At 48.7% G+C, this 16,599-nt stretch overlaps 11 non-coding genes across 11 annotated transcripts; 10 read left to right on the forward strand and 1 right to left on the reverse strand.

Annotated features, from left to right (window-relative positions):
• Nucleotides 1-42: 42 nt before the first annotated feature.
• Nucleotides 43-116, forward strand: TRNAN-GUU (transfer RNA asparagine (anticodon GUU)). The gene has a single exon. It is a non-coding gene; the product is annotated as a tRNA-Asn (tRNA).
• Nucleotides 117-190: 74 nt separating this feature from the next.
• TRNAN-GUU (transfer RNA asparagine (anticodon GUU)) lies at nt 191-264 on the forward strand. The gene has a single exon. It is a non-coding gene; the product is annotated as a tRNA-Asn (tRNA).
• A 75-nt stretch (nt 265-339) lies between these two features.
• On the forward strand, nt 340-413 carry TRNAN-GUU (transfer RNA asparagine (anticodon GUU)). The gene has a single exon. It is a non-coding gene; the product is annotated as a tRNA-Asn (tRNA).
• Nucleotides 414-488: 75 nt separating this feature from the next.
• TRNAN-GUU (transfer RNA asparagine (anticodon GUU)) lies at nt 489-562 on the forward strand. The gene has a single exon. It is a non-coding gene; the product is annotated as a tRNA-Asn (tRNA).
• A 75-nt stretch (nt 563-637) lies between these two features.
• On the forward strand, nt 638-711 carry TRNAN-GUU (transfer RNA asparagine (anticodon GUU)). Its single transcript has one exon. It is a non-coding gene; the product is annotated as a tRNA-Asn (tRNA).
• Nucleotides 712-786: 75 nt separating this feature from the next.
• TRNAN-GUU (transfer RNA asparagine (anticodon GUU)) lies at nt 787-860 on the forward strand. The gene has a single exon. It is a non-coding gene; the product is annotated as a tRNA-Asn (tRNA).
• A 75-nt stretch (nt 861-935) lies between these two features.
• TRNAN-GUU (transfer RNA asparagine (anticodon GUU)) lies at nt 936-1,009 on the forward strand. Its single transcript has one exon. It is a non-coding gene; the product is annotated as a tRNA-Asn (tRNA).
• Nucleotides 1,010-1,084: 75 nt separating this feature from the next.
• On the forward strand, nt 1,085-1,158 carry TRNAN-GUU (transfer RNA asparagine (anticodon GUU)). The gene has a single exon. It is a non-coding gene; the product is annotated as a tRNA-Asn (tRNA).
• A 75-nt stretch (nt 1,159-1,233) lies between these two features.
• TRNAN-GUU (transfer RNA asparagine (anticodon GUU)) lies at nt 1,234-1,307 on the forward strand. Its single transcript has one exon. It is a non-coding gene; the product is annotated as a tRNA-Asn (tRNA).
• A 75-nt stretch (nt 1,308-1,382) lies between these two features.
• TRNAN-GUU (transfer RNA asparagine (anticodon GUU)) lies at nt 1,383-1,456 on the forward strand. The gene has a single exon. It is a non-coding gene; the product is annotated as a tRNA-Asn (tRNA).
• A 12,087-nt stretch (nt 1,457-13,543) lies between these two features.
• On the reverse strand, nt 13,544-13,617 carry TRNAN-GUU (transfer RNA asparagine (anticodon GUU)). Its single transcript has one exon. It is a non-coding gene; the product is annotated as a tRNA-Asn (tRNA).
• Nucleotides 13,618-16,599: the final 2,982 nt, after the last annotated feature.

Below are 16,599 nucleotides of genomic sequence, written 5' to 3' on the forward strand. Positions count from 1 at the left end.
TTTCGAGGAATGTTCTGACGGTGGTGAGAAAAAAGCACGACTGCCTCCGTGGCGCAATCGGCTTGCGCGTTCGGCTGTTTACCGAAAGTTTGGAGGTTCGAGCCCTCCCGGGGGCGTTGTATCGCTTCTTTTTTCTTTGCATGATAGCTTTCGAGGAATGTTCTGACGGTGGTGAGAAAAAAGCACAACTGCCTCCGTGGCGCAATCGGCTAGCGCGTTCGGCTGTTAACCGAAAGGTTGGAGGTTCGAGCCCTCTCGGGGGCGGTGTATCGCTTCTTTTTTCTTTGCGCTGATAGCTTTCGAGGAATGTTCTGACGGTGGTGAGAGTACAGTTTGACTGCCTCCGTGGCGCAATCGGCTAGCGCGTTCGGCTGTTAACGGAAAGGTTGGAGGTTCGAGCCCTCTCGGGGGCAGTGTATCGCTTCTTTTTTCTTTGCGCTGGTAGCTTTCGAGGAATGTTCGGACGGTGGTGAGAGTACAGTTCGACTGCCTCCGTGGCGCAATCGGCTAGCGCGTTCGGCTGTTAACCGAAAGGTTGGAGGTTCGAGCCCTCCCGGGGGCGGTGTATCGCTTCTTTTTTCTTTGCGCTGATAGCTTTGGAGGAATGTTCGGACGGCGGTGAGAGTACAGTTCGACTGCCTCCGTGGCGCATGCGGCTAGCGCGTTCGGCTGTTAACCGAAAGGTTGGAGGTTCGAGCCCTCTCGGGGGCGGTGTATCGCTTCTTTTTTCTTTGCGCTGATAGCTTTCGAAGAATGTTCGGACGGTGGTGAGAGTACAGTTCGACTGCCTCCGTGGCGCAATCGGCTAGCGCGTTCGGCTGTTAACCGAAAGGTTGGAGGTTCGAGCCCTCCCGGGGGCGGTGTATTGCTTCTTTTTTCTTTGCGCTGATAGCTTTCGAGGAATGTTCGGACGGTGGTGAGAGTACAGTTCGACTGCCTCCGTGGCGCAATCGGCTAGCGCGTTCGGCTGTTAACCGAAAGGCTGGAGGTTCGAGCCCTTCCGGGGGCGGTGTATTGCTTCTTTTTTCTTTGCGCTGATAGCTTTCGAGGAATGTTCGGACGGTGGTGAGAGTACAGTTCGACTGCCTCCGTGGCGCAATCGGCTAGCGCGTTCGGCTGTTAACCGAAAGGTTGGAGGTTCGAGCGCTCCCGGGGGCGGTGTATCGCTTCTTTTTTCTTTGCGCTGATAGCTTTCGAGGAATGTTCTGACGGTGGTGAGAGTACAGTTCGACTGCCTCCGTGGCGCAATCGGCTAGCGCGTTCGGCTGTTAACCGAAAGGTTGGAGGTTCGAGCCCTCCCGGGGGCGGTGTATCGCTTCTTTTTTCTTTGCGCTGATAGCTTTCGAGGAATGTTCTGACGGTGGTGAGAGTACAGTTCGACTGCCTCCGTGGCGCAATCGGCTAGCGCGTTCAGCTGTTAACCGAAAGGTTGGAGGTTCGAGCCCTCCCGGGGGCGGTGTATTGCTTCTTTTTTCTTTGCGCTGATAGCTTTCGAGGAATGTTCGGACGGTGGTGAGAGTACAGTTCGACTGCCTCCGTAGCGAAATCAGCTAGCGCGTTCGGCTGTTAACCAAAAGGTTGGAGGCTCGAGCCCTCCCGGGGGCGGCGGAATTTTTTTTCTGCTCAAGACGCATGGTTTCTTCTTGCAATGTTTCTTTTAGACGACGCCACCAATACGTACGTACAGGAGGGATGGAGGTCAAAAGCTCCGATACCATGCTGCCATAAGAATACATGGAATATATAGTGGCTTGTGAATTATTAGCCCTGTGCGTCCATGCACCATGCATGCCGGCATACTTACATATGTACGTACGTACATACATACGTACATACATATGTACATACGTACATCCATACTTACATACATGCATGCGTACGTTCATACATACATACATACATACATACATACATACATACATACATACATACATACATACATACATACATACATACATACATACATACATACATACATACATACATACATACATACATACATACATACATACATACATACATACATACATACATACATACATACATACATACATACATACATACATACATACATACATACATACATACATACATACATACATACATACATACATACATACATACATACATACATACGTTTATACTGTATTGGGGATGAGGGAGAGAGACAGTATCTAGTTGGAGCACCTGAAAGACGACTACGACGAAGAGCTGAGCTCGCGACAGTGACTGACGCCTCTTGAACCAGGCAGTTGGTTTTATTCAATAAACCCGCTTATAAGTTGGTGGAGGTGCGGGGTAGTCTTCGAAGCTGGAACTACGAAGTCGTACCTTACCTGCAGTGCCAGCAATGCCGGAAGAACCCTCCACCCAAGGTACCTCGCAAATTCCCGCCTCTACATGTCCCGGCGTGTGGCCACTGCGTCACCCACCGATCTTCAGCGGCACTGACGGCCAAGACGTTGAGGAGTGGCTGGCTACTTACCACAAGGTGAGCGCAGCGAACAAGTGGGACGATGCGGCTAAGCTGACCTATGTAAGCTTTTACTTGTCCGGCGTCGCTTGTCTCAGGCTGCGCAATCACGAAGCCGACATGGCCAGCTGGGATTCATTCAAGGCCTCCTTTTCGCAAGTCTTCGACCGCCCTGCTGTGCGAAAACTCCGCGCAGAACAACGACTTCGTGAGCGCGCTCAACAGCCAGGAGAAACCTTTACCAGCTACATTAAATACGTTGTTGACTTGTGCAAGCGGGTAAACCCAGCGATGCTCGAAGCCGACAAAATCAAACAAATCCTCAAGGGCATATGCGATGACGCATTTCAAATGTTGCTAGCCAAGGACCCACAAACCATTGCCGAACTCGTCAGCTTGTGCCAGATTTTTGACGAATTGCGCAAGCAACCCGCCCAAACACGGCGCTCTCTGGAACAACGTGATTCGATCGCGGCCTTGACTCTCGGAGACAAGAACGACATGTTGGCTCGCATAAAGCAGTTCGCACGTGAGGAGGTCAATCGGCAGCTCTCCATTTTATCGAGCGCGCCCGAGCCAGCACAAACGCATCCTTTGGCCCCGGCCATAAGGCACGTCATACAAGATGAGGTAGCGGACGCTTTGCCTTTCGCTCGTTCATCACCTCTGGAGGCCGCACCCTTGACGTACGCGCAAGTCGTTGCAGCCAGAGCACCTCGACAGCCCACTTTTGCTACCTCACTGATCCCTGTTCGGCCATCACCAGTTCCGTTCAGCCGGCCGATTGCAGCGTTTCTGAATCCGTGGCGCACCGCAGACAACCGCCCGATTTGCTATTCTTGCGGTTACGAAGGACATGTGGCTCGCTTGTGCCGCCGCCGCCCTCTCGTTCAGAGCGACACCATACAAAGATCGTCGCACGACTCTCGGTGCTTTAACAACACGGCACGTCAACAAGGATCCTCTTCACCCGACCGCCCTCCCTCAGGCAGTCACCGATCTCCATCTCCCCGACGTCGCTCCCTGTCGCCTATGCGCCGTCGACCCTGCCCTTCAGACGCGGAAAACTAGATGCCGCAGTTCCGGAGGCACGAACTGCGTCGTCGTTGAAAGAATCTAGTCCTCGCATTTCTCCGACAAACCTCATCGACGTTTTTGCGGATGGTTACCGTACCCTTGCGCTTGTGGACACTAGTGCTGCTGTTTCAGTAATTGATTTAAAACTTTGCCGCCTGCTTCGGAAGGTTACCATGACGCCAAAGGGGTTGTCCCTCCGTACTGCCAGTGCTCACCATATTCGACCATCAGCTTCCTGTACCGCCCACGTTCTCATCCATGATGTTTTGTATACCGTCGAATTTCTTGTGCTACAGGCGTGTTCTCATGATCTGATCCTCGGCTGGGATTTTTTTGTCTCGTAATCATGCGGTTATCGACTGTGCTCGCGCTGAAGTGGCCTTCTCTGCGTTGTGTGCCTCGTCTCCGGAATTTCCGTTGAACAAGCTGTTTGTCGCTGACGACATCGACATACCACCGACAAGCGCAGCCTTTGTTCCCGTATCTTGTGCCGATGTGTCTAAGCCTCCAGTGTTGTTTACGCCTTCCCAAACATTCCAAAGTCGCAAGAGCCTCGCGTTGCCGTTTGCAGTTCTAGATATTTTGGCGGGCGCTACCAATTTGTTTGTCACAAATCCCTTGCCGTCTCCCACAACCTTGCGTCGCGGAGAATGTATTGGAACATTCCAAGACTTAGACGTTTCCTCCATCTTCGACCTTGACGGTGAAAGTGATTTGCAGCTTAATGCATTGACGCCATCTGCCCATTCAATTGTCTACGAAAGTAATAATTTGTTTGGCCCCTCAATTGATGGCGAACTTAAAGAACCACACCGCGAAAAGCTTTTAGAACTTCTTCACCAGTTTTGCGGCTCGTTCGAATGCCAGCAGACGTCCTTAGGCCGAACGCACACCATTGTCCATCACATTAACACCGGCTCCCAAGCGCCTCTGCGACAGCGTCCCTACCGTGTATCTCCTGTGGAGCGTCGTGTAATCACCGAGCAAGTGGCTGACATGCTTCACCGTGGCGTCATTCGGCCGTCCAGCAGTCCCTGGTCTTCACCTGTGGTACTTGTGAAAAAAAAAAAGACGGCTCGATTCGCTTTTGCGTCGATTACCGCCGTTTAAACAAAGTCACGATTAAAGGCGTATACCCTTGCCGCGCATCGATGATGCCCTGGACTGCTTGCAAGGCGCTGAATTCTTCTCATCACTAGACCTACGGTCCGGTTATTGGCAGATTTCCATGGCACCATCAGATCGTCCAAAAACTGCTTTTGTGACGCCCGATGGGCTATACGAATTTAATGTAATGCCCTTCGGCCTTTGTAATGCACCAGCCACAATCAAAAGGATGATGGATAGCGTCTTGCGTGGGCTAAAATGGAAGACATGCCTATGCTACTTGGATGATGTCGTTGTTTTCTCCCCTGATTTCGACAGCCACCTCCATCGTCTCAGCGAAGTCTTGAGCTGCCTCACGAGCGCAGGCCTTCAACTAAACATCAAGAAGTGCCACTTTAGAGCTCGGAAGCTCACAATACTTGGTCACGTTGTCTCAAAACAGGGCGTCCTCCCAGACCCAGAGGAGCTTCGTGCGTTCGCTTAGTTCCCGAAGCCTACGACCGTGAAAGCGCTTCGCAGCTTTGTCGGACTATGCTCGTACTTTTGCCGCTTTGTGAAGAACTTTGCTTCGATAATCGCACCACTGACACAGCTGACTTCTGGCAATGGACACCTCTCTGATTGGTCGCCAGCATCCGATGATGCTTTTGCAACATTACGCCATCTCCTTACTTCACCACCTATTTTACGCCACTTCGACCCTACTGCTCCAACCGAGGTGCACACGGATGTCAGTGGCATAGGACTTGGCGCTGTCCTTGCTCAACGCAAGCCTGGCTTGTCGGAGTATGTAGTTGCGTATGCCAGTCGCACCCTAATCAAGGCAGAGCACAAATACTCGGTTTCTGAAAAGGAATGTTTGGCCATTGTTTGGGCATTACAAAAATTTCGTCCTTACTTATATGGACGCCCATTTGATGTAGTTAGAGATCACCATTCACTCTGTTGGCTCGCTTCATTGAGAGATCTTTCGGGCCGGCTTGGACGTTGGGCGCTACGTTTACTGGAATTTGATATTCACGTCATTTACCGCTCAGGCCGCAAGCACACCAACGCAAATGTTCTTTCTCGTTCGCCCCTTCCTTCAGCCGTTGCACCCGTTTCCTTCGCCGAAGCTACCATCGGCAGCATCGATACCGCTGACATGCCTTCGGAACAACGCAAGGACCCTTGGATAGCCTCGCTCATCGACGTTCTCTCCTAGTCTTCGGTGACACCACGCCAGCGTCTACCTCGTGCACTACGTCGACAAATTCCCCATTATGCAATACGGGATGCCATGTTGTACCGTCGCAACTATCAGCCGGATGGCAGGAAATGGCTTCTTGTTATACCTCGCCACTTGCGCTCCAACATGTGCGCGTACTTCCACGCAGACCCTCAAAACGCGCACGCTGGCGTTTTGAAAACATACGACCGGCTTCGTCAGCGATTTTTCTGGCGTGGAATGTACTCGTACGTTCGCAAGTACATACGATCCTGCACTGAGTGTCAGCGACGGAAAACAACTTGTCATGCCTCTGGCGAATTACAACCATTGCCGTGTCCAGCTCGGGCGTTTGATATAATCGGAATCGACCTCTATGGCCCACTACCTTGTACTACTGCGGGAAATCGCTAGATTATTGTGGCCGTTGACTACCTAACCCGTTACGCTGAAACCGCCGCTTTGCCAGCCGCTGCTGCTCGTGATGTCGTCTTGTTTAGCTTTGTCCTTCGCCATGGCGCGCCACGTGAGCTGCTTAGCGACCGTGGGCGTGCGTTTCTATCGCAAGTCATCCAGGAGCTCTCAGTGAGTGCAATATTATTCATCGCACCACTACAAGCTATCACCCACAGACAAACGGTTTGACAGAGCGCTTTAACTGCACGCTCGGTGATATGCTTTCTATGTAAATATCATCCGACCATTATAATTGGGACTTGGTGCTCCCTTTCGTGACGTATGCTTAAATACGGCCACGGAAGTAACTACTGGGTTTTCAGCTTTTTTTCTACTGTACGGACGTGAGCCCTCTTCTACGCTTGACACGATACTTACTTACCGCCCAGATGCTTCAGAATACCGCCCAGCCTCCGAACTTGTTCAGTGTGCCGAAGAGTGCCGCCAATTAGCGCGTTCATTCACGTCCGTCGCACAAGATCTCCAAAAAGAACGACTTGACCAAGACAAGCCTGCTCACAGCTTCCTTGTAGGCTCATTTGTATGGCTTTCGGTTCCATTCCAGTCCCCCGGCCTCTCCCGAAAGTTTGCACCCAAGTACAATGGTCCGTACCGCATCGTTCAATGCACGTCACCGGTCAACTACGTCGTCGAACCAGTGACCCCTGCCGAGGACAGACGATGCCGTGGTCGTGAGACAGTCCACATCAGCCGCTTAAAACCTTACTATGATCCCCTTGCGCTTGCTTCGCCGTGAGTCGCCAGGATGGCTCCTCTTCACCACCGGGGCAAATGTTGTGGGAAAGAGGGAGAGAGACAGCATTTAGTTAGTTGGAGCACCTGAAAGACGACTACGGCGAAGAGCTGAGCTCGTGACAGTGACTGACGCCTCTTGAACCAGGCAGTTGGTTTTATTCAATAAACCCCCTTATAATTCATACATACATACATACATGCATACATACATACATACATACATACATACATACATACATACATACATACATACATACATACATACATACATACCTACTGTAGTGGAGCATACGCACCAACGCGTATGCGCCTTCGGAAGACAACAAAAAGCCCGTGCTCTGCTTGCGCGAGAGTTTGTGCCGCCATTGCCAGACTGGCCGTACGCCCACTTTCCGTTGCGACCTCGTTGCGACTTCTCGGCTCGAATAAACGTCATCACATTTGGTGGAGGCTGCTGAGATCCCCTAGAAGACCTGGAGCTCCGCTCTCGCAAGTTGCCTGAAAGACTACCGCCAAACATGACTGACGCAGTCGCCAACCAGCCCGTCCCAGCCCAGCCAGCACCATCGGCTGCCCCGTCTACCTGCCCCGGCGCTACTCGCCAGCGGGACCCACCAATCTTCAGCGGAAGTGGCGAGCAAGACGTCGAAGACTGGCTGTCCTTGTACGAACGCGTAAGCGTCAGCAACAAGTGGGACGACGACTCTAAACTCGCTTACGTTATCTTTTACTTGGCAGACGTAGCTAAGCTTTGGTTTACCAACCGCGAAACCGCCATCGCCAACTGGTCCTCCTTTAAGACCCTCGTAACAGAAGCGTTCGGCCGACCAGAGGTCCGCAAGCTCCGCGCTGACCAGCGTCTGCGCCACAGAGCCCAGCAGCCTGGCGAAACGTTTACGAGTTACATTGAGGATGTGCTTGACCTCTGCAAGCCTTAGCCTAGTGGTAGAGTGTCCGCTTCGGCTGCGGGAGGTCGTGGGTTCAAATCCACGTGCCGCCGGATACCCACCGGTATTACAAAATGGGCACAGGCGTCCCCCGGCCCGACACTCGGCTACCTACAGGGGTGAAACGTCTGGGAAAGGCAGCCTGCGCCATTCAAATCCCGTCGAAACATGTGAGCACGATGAGTTGAGGTAAACCTCGCTCGGTAAATCAAGACAAAAGTGCCGCGCCCAGTCACCGGAATTTCAGAAACCCAGGAGACCGGTGTTTTACACCGCGTACAAGTTCACTACTGTTCGTTCAGTCGCACTGAGTACTCGAGCTGCACGTTGCGCGGTCATCGCTCACAGATCGCGTAACTGGCTCCTATCGCAACATGGTCGATGTGCTTGACGGGTGGCACGTCGGAGAGGCACCTTACTGGCATGTTACAGCCGCTCCCGTGCCCGGCTCGCCCATTCGACCGCGTGGGTATAGACCTCTATGGCCCCCTCCCATATAGCAGCTCTGGAAACCGGTGGATTATTGTCGGAGTCGACCATCTGACACGCTACGCTGAGACTGCAGCTCTACCGGCAGCGACCGCCCACGAAGTTGCACTCTTCATTCTCCGCAGCTTCATTCTACGCCATGGTGCTCCGCGGGAATTACTCAGTGATAGGGGTCGAGTGTTCCTGTCGGAGGTCATCCAAGCTATCCTCGCTGAATGCAACATTATCCACCGTAAATCTACCGCATACCATCCACAGACAAATGGTCTTACTGAGCGGTTCAACCGCACACTTGGCGACATGCTGAGGATGTACACCGCCTCCGACCACACTGACTGGGACGCTGTATTGCCCTTTGTTACCTTCGCTTATAACACCGCGACGCAAGCGACTACCGGTTTTTCCCCGTTCTTTCTATTGTACGGCCGCGAACCTTCCCACCCACTCGACACTATACTACCGTACCGCCCTGATGCATCTGAGTGCTCCCCGCTTTCGGAAGTCGCCAGATACGCTGAAGACTGCCGTCAGTTGGCTCGGTCTCTGACAAGTGAGGCTCAAGGTCTACAAAAGACTCGACACGACGACGCTCACCGCATAGCTCCTACATTTCGTGCTGGCTCCCTTGTGTGGCTTTGGGTGCCCCCGCACGTTCCTGGCCTGTCTTCTAAACTTCTGGCCCGGTACCATGGTCCGTACCGTGTCATTGACGCGACCTCCCCGGTGAATTACATCATCGAGCCGTTGACACAATCACCAGATTTGCGCCGTCGAGGACGCGAGACCGTACACGTCGACCGTCTCAAGCCCTACTACGACCCCCTCATTGTGCCTACTCCCTGAGTCGCCAGGATGGCTACCCTTCACCCCGGGGGTATTGTAGTGGAGCATACGCACCAACGCGTATGCGCCTTCGGAAGACAACAAAAAGCCCGTGCTCTGCTTGCGCGAGAGTTTGTGCCGCCATTGCCAGACTGGCCGTACGCCCACTTTCCGTTGCGACCTCGTTGCGACTTCTCGGCTCGAATAAACGTCATCACACTACATACATAGATAGATAGATAGATAGATAGATAGATAGATAGATAGATAGATAGATAGATAGATAGATAGATAGATAGATAGATAGAAGTGGCTAGGTTAGACAGAAGTGCCGTCCTTTAGGACTAGCCGTTATTCGCGTCAATGCCATATCGCTGCACGGGTGCTGCGTGGCCTTGGACCATGCGTATAGGCTTAGCGCTGTCGTCTCTTCAATTTACGAACATATCGTATCTCTTCATTCTTTTCACGTATTTATTTCGCCCGGAACTTCACCGTCGCCCGAGTCATTTCTGCGCATTGCTACCCTACGTTTGTGGTGGGTGTTGCGCGCGCTCAGATGTGTGTGCGTGTCTGTCTGTGCGTCAAGTATAGTTCAATAATGCTGTGCACGATGAGAAAGCTTCTTGACTGTGCATCCGTATTTTGCTTAACGCTACCGTCGCCAAGAGTACACAAATATGAGAAATTTAGCGAGAAACAGTTAATTGGAGCGCAACCCGCCATACCACGGTGCGACTATGAGGAAACACACGGCGAACGCATATCACGTTAAAACAGAAGGCATTATGAATATTTTACGTGTGCCACTATGCCCCGCCGCGGTGGTCTAGTGGCTACGGTAGTCGGCTGCTGACCCGCAGGTCGCGGTATCAAATCCCGGCTGCGGCGGCTGCATTTCCGATGGAGGTGGAAATGTTGTAGGCCCGTGTGCTCAGATTTGGGTGCACGTTAAAGAACCCCAGGTGGTCGAAATTTCCGGAGCCCTCCACTACGGCGTCTCTCATAATCATATGGTGGCTTTGGGACGTTAAACCCCACAAATCAATCAATCAGAAAATTCGGCGCCTACGACGTCCGACCTTCAAAGGCTATAAGGACGTCCAACCTCGTTCGTTCTTTGCAGATGCTGAAGCCGTGTCATGGTCAGGGCAGTTGTGCAGGACGTGGTTATCTTTTCCAGAACGCTACAGTCAGCCTCGCCCACCAGAACTCCTGCGTTACCCGGACTGCTGCACTCTCTCCTGAAGTTCTTGAAAGTTTACGGAACTCATCTGAAGCATAGTACCAATTGTGATTTTTGACATTTGTGACTTTTCAACTTCTGCTTGTTTACTTTTTCTTGTTCGCAATTCATGTCTTCTTTCGGGGGGAGGGGGAATCGTGTGACGTATGAAGCGATGGTTGGTAGAGGCAGAGGAAGAAGACGTCAGAATGGAATAAAGATGGCGTATGAGCCAGACCACGTCGCCCATTCATCATATCGTCACATATATATCTATATATACCTTTTATCTACATTGATTAACTGAGAACTTTTGGAATTAAGGATGAAGGTTATCGAGTAAATCTCATTGACTGTTCAATGATATCTTGCACGGTCTCGCATACTTTCCCTTCGCTGTGTCCAAGGGTATGTGTACCTAGGGATAGTAATTTTAACGTTGTGAAATCTAATCCAAGGATGCGAAATGGCGTATTCAGACATATCTTTCTTAATGTAGAAAACTTTCGACAAGAGATGAAAAAGTGTTCTATAGTTTCCTTTTCTCCACAAAAAGAACAAAGTGAGGAGGGACGTATTTTTTTCTTCGTCTTTTTCCCTCTCTTCACATTGTAATTATCATGCCTGCTGCGTCCCGTCAGTGGTTAAAACAATGGCGATGGAGACTTCAAGTCAAAACAAGCAGTGTTAATTAAACTAAACGTGGCATACAGCACGGTCGGCTCAGGTACACGAGGCAGTGGCGCGGCAACCATGATTTTTAGGCAGCAACACTAAACCAGCGCGGTCACAGCATCCATCCTTCCTGGGTGCGCCAAAGCACCTTTCCGCTGATCAGTTAATGCCACCCAGAAAAATATATTCTAAGTAAAAAATTAACTAGGTGGCATTGTCTAGGTGGAATTCGATAAGAACGCAGACTGCGCGTGTATCGACACTGCGCAACACGTGGCGCTATCTTTGGATTTGCGTGACTCCGACAACTTCTATTAATTTCTTTTTTTCCCTATTTTCTTGCTTATTTTCCCCCTCTTTTAACTTTATGGTTGCTTCCTGTTTTTTTTCATTCTTATGAACAGTTTTATTTCAAGTGCTCCACAGTATATGCGATTCTGCTTGCGTTAAGATCGCCATAAAGGTATATACTATTCAAGGTTTAGTCCACGTTACGCCAAGTGATGACGACAGCATACGACATCTTTCCCACCTTGAGTGCTTCACACATCTCGCTTCTACTTAATAATGGCACATTGAGGTGGCCGTTTGAGGGTGCTCTGACTGCGTTTGAAAGAGCTGAATCCACTAGCTTTAAAGCCATACAGTTACCACAAGCAGGTCATGTTTTCTTCTCATATTGCGCCGCTTACTCTAGTAGTGTTGGTTGGTTGCATTACTCATCAATTTTTTCAAAGGCTATACAATCCCACAGTGCTCTGATACAGTCAACTGAGCGCATACCTCAAGCAGCATTTGTGATAATGATATCGTAAGCATTGCAGAGTTCAGTTAATTAGCAATTCGTAGAAGTGAGCTAAGCATTACAGAAACAATAAAAGCGGGGAATCCGCTGTTACGTAACTCGTTTGTACAACTGTCCGCCTTCAGTACCACAGGCAAGCGCATGCAGACGCTAGGTGGCGCTGGTTCACTGTCATGAAATGGGAGAGGAGCGTTGGGATAGGAAAGTTTTCAGTTACTTGTACATGAAGAATGACAATACTAAATGGAGGAAACGAACTCGAAAATTTTCAAGCAAGTATTCAGACAACAGTAGAACACCAAGCCAAAAGGAAACATCGCTTAAGAAGAAGGTGACGTAAACAGAGAGGGACATGTGGAAGATGAGACTGCTTACGAAATCATCACTGGAGACCTACCAAACTATTAAGCAGGAAATTGCAAGGGAAACGTTCTACGATAATTCTCGTGGTAGTTGTCTGCTCTTCGAGGCTAAAAAGGGAGCATTGCGGACCAACACGTACCGAGCCAAATGCGAAGGTACAGACACGGTAGGCAGTGCGTGTGTAGAGGAGGAGGAAACGGCTGAACATTTGATAATGTTCTGTAAAGGGATCCACCCTATAGTCGAATATAATGGTGCCGAATTTTTCAAAGCATTGGGTTTTAGGGACAGTGAAGGCAGAATAGACTTTAAACGAGTAGGAATAACCAGGAGGAGGCTAACTGATTGGGGACTACAATCGAGGCACGAGTTAAATTCAATCCTTTAACACACAGTGACAGTACTTAACTTTACGGATAGGTGGCGTCAGCCACCACCTGATCTAAAGGCACAGTCGGATACATCCATTCATCCATTCCAGGTAAATGTCTGGGTACGAGCCAAGATGGAGGCTTGGGTCCACGCATATCCCCGAAGTTACCGCTAATGATGGGGCGAAGCGGCGTGCATGGGGTCATGAATCATGGCGTTCTATTTTGTTCTGGTTAACAGGCTTCTATTTGTTTTGTTATTCTTAACATTTTGTTTTGCCATATGATTTGAATGGATGGTTAAATTTCGGCGTTTTTCTGGTGTTGCCACCTTTTATTTTGTTTTTATCTGCTTAACAACGTTTTGATAACTTTTTTTGTGGTTCACAGATGTTTCGATTTTTCCATCTTCTGTAGACTCCACGCGGCGCTTTATGAACGGACGGACGTTAGGTGGTTTTAAGCTTCGCTCCTGATAGGTAAGGGGTGGTTTGAATATTGGTGGCAGAACACAAGAAAGAAATGACAAAACCAATAAAATAAACACATTCTGCCGTAAAGAGCAGTGCACTGGGCTGTGAGTTTGTGTGTGTGTGTGTGTTTCTTAAGTAAGACCGATTTGATCGAATTAGACAAGGCCTTATGTTAAGGTACACAAGTGCGTTATTTTTTTGTTGTTGTTGAGAGAAGACATTCATAGCGTTCATCATTTCATTGACCCTCCCATCCGGTGGCATGGTTAAAAATAAATTGAAAGCAAAAATTTCAGCCGCCCCCGGGAGGGCTCGAACCTCCAACCTTTCTGTTAACAGCCGAATGCGCTAGCCGACTGCGCCACGGACGCTTTTGTTTCCTCATGGTATTTAATAAAGTATTTGCGAAATAAAGACAAAATCAAGAGAACAAAAGTACAATCAAATCGCGAAAGTAAGCACTCAAGCGTTACTCATAAACACTAAATGGCTAATACAGCGTGAGTTCCTCACATGGAGAGTTCTTCACATCTTGTTATACAAACAAAAGGGGATGAGGTCAAACAGTTCTCTATGACGGAGTACCAGTCCGGTCTAAAGTCTAGCTCGTCGTAAATGTTTTTTAGGTGGATAGCCATTTGAATGAAGTGTGCGCTTCAAGAGGTGGTGGGCTCTGCATTGCGGTCTTGCATTCGTGTCTTCCACAAGCTGTGCATACCCATGAGGAAAAACATATCATATGGTACTTCATCAAGCGCTGCTGGCAGAAGATAACGTATTGTGTAAAAATTAATGACAAAACGTTTTTTTCAGTGCTCGCTGAAGGTCATCCCAAAACAGTATGGCATCTTTGCAGCTAACAAAGCAATGTTCAATCGTTTCCGGCACATCACATAGACGGCAGTTAACAGACGGAATGAAAGCGCAGACGACGGTTTGCGCCGAGGAGGCTGGTCGGGGAGGCTGGCTTACGAAAAGAGGAAAGTTCAGCTTAAATCTCGCACAGAGGATCGCACGGACTCACACCCGAAATCAGAGACCGACAAAAAAGAGCGAGAGAAAAAGAAAGAAAGAAAAATAGTAGGTCAGGAGCCAAGCTTAGTTCGCTTTTCTTTTCGCGACAGGGCTATAACGGAAGGCACTCACAACCTTTTCTTTTTTTTTTCCAGCAAAGCTCATAAAGCTCTCAGAAAAATGGTGCTGCTCCGCAAAAAAAGACTATCATCACCGCAAACACAGGTCTACTCAGGCAGCTTCGCCACTGTGCGCGTTCTGTGATGAACTTGAAACAGCAGATCGTTTTATTTATCCTGCAGGCGGTTTAACACATTACGAAAAACCCTTTTAGAAATACCTTTACGTGGCATTGGTATGGACTTATCTGTGCCTGTCATTTTGTCTTTCGGAGCTTCCATTTCTGGGTTCTCTAATGCGACTGTAGGCGCGGCTGTCCGGGACTATATTGATGGAACAAATAGGTTGACTAATTAATCTGTTTCGTTATCCTAGTGTGTCTAGGAAATTATATACGTATAAAATCAGACTATTGCTCTGTCCTAAGAATAAATTCGTTTCATTATTCAAATAATTGTATGCATTAGATCAAGCACCACAGTTTCCTATAGGTTATCGGTAATCTTTCTTTTATATCTCCATTATTCTAAATCTGAAGAATAAGTTTTAAAACCACTCCATTCTTGGCCAATCTCCCATAGTGAGTATGCGCCCCGGTCAATAGTTAGGCAAGAACAAGTTCGCGAACCACTCCGGCGTGGCCGGTAATAACCCTGATTGGAGGAAGAATGAGGAGACACACAGGAAGATACATATAAAGAGAAGCAGAAAGTATTAAAAAAGTACTTATCAGGCGAGATTTGGAGCCGCGTACCTTCGAAACGAAGGTGAGCATCCAATAGGCCCTCGGCTGTTCAGGCGTTTTCTTTTTTTTGTAAGCTATTTTGTTTCAAGTTAATGTCTGAAACATACAGATTCAACAGAAGAATGCAGAAAATAACGCGCATAACAATGATGGTGCTTTGAATAAATAGTCAAGGTTGCGCTGAATGAATAACCACACAGATAAAGAAACACACATAGGCACCACGGGCGCTCATTTACAACTGTTTATTTTTTGAGGAAACAGGCTAATATACACCTACTCTTCGTCGACACATGCGCAACATGACCAGCCCTTCCCTTACTTCTCTTACCAGGTGTGTCTTTCTTTCTCTGTGTGGTTGTTCATTTGGCGCGACGTTGATCATTTAATTAATACATGCACCAACTAGCCCAACAGCGAGTTCTACTAATGATGGTGCTCTTTGGAATGGACGACTGGCTTGGAAGTGTGGCGGCTCAGTATAGTTTTTTTAGATTGCGTTCTTAGTTTTTTTGTCTTTTTTGCCTTACTAATTTTTACATTGTTCATCTTTTGTGACATGTTTTTTGTCTCCTATATATGTTTTCGCGCTTTGAACAATAAACTCAACTGGAAGTTAACGCTCGTCTTCTTGTCCCTTTGTCGTCGTTCTGAGCTCGAGCTATTATAATCATCGTGGTCAACTGGTAAAAGATCTACAACCATTTCAATGAAACATGATCGTCTAACATAGACATACATGATTGGTGCTTCTTCCTGAAAATGGTATATAAGTTTCCCTTATGCATATTGTACTGCATATTGGATGACGTAGTCTCTAGCGGAACAAAGTTCTGGGTCAGTTTTGTACCATTGTTTCACAGTAAGGGTGGTCACGCCGCACACCGAATTCAATTCGATAGTAAGATGTGTCACATCTAAAAAAAGAGAGACTGTTGAGGCCCTTACTGATATCTTCTTTACCATCTTTACCACAAAGATATCGTTGTTTGTGGCTGCTACCGGCCTCCTAGCCTTACTACCGGTTTCGCAAATGAATTACACGATGTACTAAATAAGTTGCAAGTAAGGTTTCCGGCTGCGCCTATGTTTCTCCTAGGTGACTTTAACTTCCCTGATGTTTCGTGGTCTCCCCCTTTCCCAATAATTTCATCAACTTCTGCTGACAGTGCTGCCTTTCTTGATGTGTGTTCAGACTTTAACCTTACCCAGCTGGTTAACGCTCCAACCCGCATTACCTCGTCCACCTCCTCAGTTCTAGACTTGGTGCTGACCACGCATCCCGACCTAATTAAATCCCTATCAGTTATTCCGGGCATAAGCGACCATCTAGCTATTCATTTTAACATGACTAAAACAACTAAAAGAAATGATAGCTCAAAAGTTTTTAGGGACTACAAAAGAGCCGACTATGTTTCAATTAATAATGAGCTTCAGCTTTTCCTAAACGATTACCTTTCGCAATTTCTGGAAA

The sequence above is a fragment of the Rhipicephalus microplus genome, chromosome 9 (assembly GCF_043290135.1).
Source record: "Rhipicephalus microplus isolate Deutch F79 chromosome 9, USDA_Rmic, whole genome shotgun sequence".
NCBI classification, from domain to species: Eukaryota; Metazoa; Arthropoda; class Arachnida; order Ixodida; family Ixodidae; genus Rhipicephalus; species Rhipicephalus microplus.